The sequence below is a fragment of the Nannospalax galili genome, unplaced genomic scaffold, assembly GCF_000622305.1.
Source record: "Nannospalax galili isolate Female #2095 unplaced genomic scaffold, S.galili_v1.0 scaffold290, whole genome shotgun sequence".
Lineage (NCBI taxonomy): Eukaryota > Metazoa > Chordata > Mammalia > Rodentia > Spalacidae > Nannospalax > Nannospalax galili.
This window is the reverse complement of record NW_008331486.1, coordinates 2,313,729-2,316,533: the sequence shown is the minus strand read 5'-3', so window position 1 is coordinate 2,316,533 and position 2,805 is coordinate 2,313,729. Positions and strand designations below refer to the sequence as shown.

General features: G+C 60.2%; 1 protein-coding gene across 1 annotated transcript in view; it reads left to right on the top strand.

The window, feature by feature from the left end:
- Nucleotides 1-493: 493 nt before the first annotated feature.
- Nucleotides 494-2,805, top strand: part of Nr5a1 (nuclear receptor subfamily 5 group A member 1) — a 22,883-nt gene continuing 20,571 nt past the window's right edge. Inside the window, exon 1 of the mRNA XM_008824588.1 lies at nt 494-640. The gene's annotated coding sequence lies outside the window, so the exon portion shown is untranslated. The remainder of the gene's footprint in view (nt 641-2,805) is intronic.

Genomic DNA, 2,805 nt, shown 5'->3' with positions numbered 1-2,805 from the left:
CCCCTTCATTCAGGCTAGACTGTCCTGACTCCACACTCCATTCTGGGCCAAGCTGGACCGCAAAGGACAGACCAGGACCCAGGGAGGAAGCCATTCAAGAGGAGAGACTCCCGGCCACAGGCCCAGCCCAGTGGGGGAGCAGCCCACATAAATCAGGTCCTACTCCCACCCAGTCGCTAACAAGCGGCTGCCTACCCGCCTCTGTGGGGTCCGTGCCTCAAGCTCCCACAGCAGGCCTGGACAGCCAGCTGGCCAAGGCCTCCCTAGTGCCTTGGCCTCCGCCCCCACCCGCAACCCCCAGATAGATAGGGGTATTTTTTTTTTCTTTTAGAAGAGTAAAAAAAATATAGACCTAAATGAAGAGAAACACCAACAAAGGAGGAGAGAGGCCTGCAGAGTCACGTGGGGGCAGAGACCAATTGGGCCTCTGATGGCCCCCCCACCTAGGGCGGGGAGGAGGAGAGGACGATCGGACAGGGCCAGCTTGCTGTCCGTTCGCCCGCCATCCATCCGCTGCTCCGTGAAGGAGTTCCTGGGAGTCCACTAGTCACTGCCCTACCTGGGCCCTGGGAACCTCCCCACCAGGCCCCTGGTGCCCAGTGTCCACCCTCATCCGGTGTGAGAGCTCTTCTTCCGCTTTGTAAGTAAAGGCTGGGGCCCAGGCCTCTAATGGCCAGCCTTCCTTCTCAGTGCGTACTTGCTGCCTGGGCTGGTCACTGCCTGCTCTGCAGAGTGACCAGTGCCTACCACTTTGGGCAAGGAAAGGGCTAGGGGTCTCCCTAGATCCATTCCTCCATTATAATACCCCTTATCTTTCTTGGACTGTAATGGGAGGAGCTAGGCCTATGGCGACATACCCTGTGAGGTCTGAGGGTGTCTGGTGGTGTCTTAGAGGTGGCCTGGTGTTCCTGTGGGCATGTTACTCCGGTTAGTCTCCTGAGGGTCTCTTGGGCTTGTCTTTGGGTTTGAGGGTCTTGCTGCCTGAGTGTTTGGATTGTGGAGTTATCTAAGCTTCTGTATGTGTATGTTCCAGCGTTCACTGTTAGTCTGGGCCAGTGTCTACTTTGTTTCACCGGGTAGGCAGGTGAAGGCTGTGAGTCACTAAGGGGCAGTGGGGTGGGTGCAATGGAGTCATGGCTTCCAATCTGAGGTAGTGAAGGCCTGGGAGAAAGGGCTGAGATGGAAGGAGAAAGGGAGAACTGGCTGAGTAACCAGCCCCCACTCCATTCCACCAGGGACCTAGCCCAGAAGAGTGTCCACACTGCCCAAGAGGCCCCCGGTGGGCTGTGCTCTAGAATGCCCACTCAGGAGCCCAGCCCCCCAGCCCTTCCCTCCTCTGCCGCCTGCTGGCTTCTGTGCCTAACATGCACTTTGGGGCCTTTTGTTTTTGTTTCTGAGTGCTAGAAATGAACCCAGAGCCTCATATTGGGTGTGGTCTGCCACTGAGCTCCATCCCCTCCCCACTTCCACTTTCTGGGGTCTTCTGTATAAAGGGGACTTGTTCAGAAACCCAAGTGGCCCTTACCCTTAACGCCTCTGTAGGATGTAGGCTGTGGGTAGGGGCCTGCTACTAATTGTCTCTGACTCTCTTTCCACCCTTCTCACTAAGATTCATCCACCGAACCTCATGGAACCACAGAGTCTCTAGGACCTTTCCATTTTACATACAGAGAAACTAAGGCTTGGAGGAAAGTGACTTGTCTGAACTAGGACAGCCAAGTCGGACAGATTCTGTGCCTCCCTCCAACCGGGTAAGCTGGCAAACGAGATAAGGGGTGCTTTGCGCGGGGGCGGGGTCTTCAGCTTCCATAGCGTGTCCAGCCCCTAGCACTCTTTTCCACCCCAGGTGGCCGAGGGAGCTGGGCTGGGTGGAGCAGGCCTCCTCAAATCTCAGTTGCCTCACTTGGTGGACCGCTCGAGCCCAGAGGACCTTTTGGTCCATCTCCTCCAAGAACCCGTTGTCCCAGGCGCCTCCCAGGCGCTTGTAGCCAGAGCTCAGAGGGGCGCAGGGGTGCTGCTTCCCAGCACTGCTCTTAGGGCTCCGCACCCACACCCTCTGCACTTTGGCTGCTCACCGACCTCAGGATGTCGCAGAGTGGGTTGATCACGCTCCCTGTTTCCAACTCAGCACCCTGAGTGAGGTTACTGGATAAGGGGTTCGCCCGGATCTCCCGCTGGGCGCGGCGGAGCTTCCACCACTCTAGGCATGGGTGCCAGCCTCACTCGTCCTCCCCAACCACCTTCCAAGAGCCCTGGGCTTCGGACGAGGAAACTGAGGGCTGGAGCGGGCAGCTGCAGCTCATGTGGCAAGGCGAGCTCGAGTCTCCTTACCAGCCCTGAACTCGTGCCTTGGCCGTGGCCCCACGCTGGTCTTTACCCACTTCCACGCTGCAAAACGACCAGCGTCCCCATCTTGGGCCTGGCCACCCCTAAGCTGGACTTCCAAACCGGAGCTCCCCTCCTCTCTGCGCAGGAGAGTGACCCCAAGCTTTCCCCGAGCGCCCCACCAGCCGGGATTCGGGGACGTTCGGGGCTCCCCGGTTCTCTTCTCGCTCGTGGGCATCCGAGGGCCGGGCTGGAGGTGGAGGGCCGGGAGGTGAGGGTGAAGGCCGAGCAGGGCTGAGGGGTGGGCAGGGCACAGGCCTGGCTGGCGGGGGGGTGGGCGCCTCCGCCCCCGGATACCGCACGCGCGCATATAGAGCTGCCCGCCCGGCCCCGCGCGGCGGGTTTGCGCAGAGCAGTGCGGCAGAGGGGCCGGGATCCCAGGTGCGCCCGGAGCGGCCCCGCAGGCTGCGGGCGCTGGGA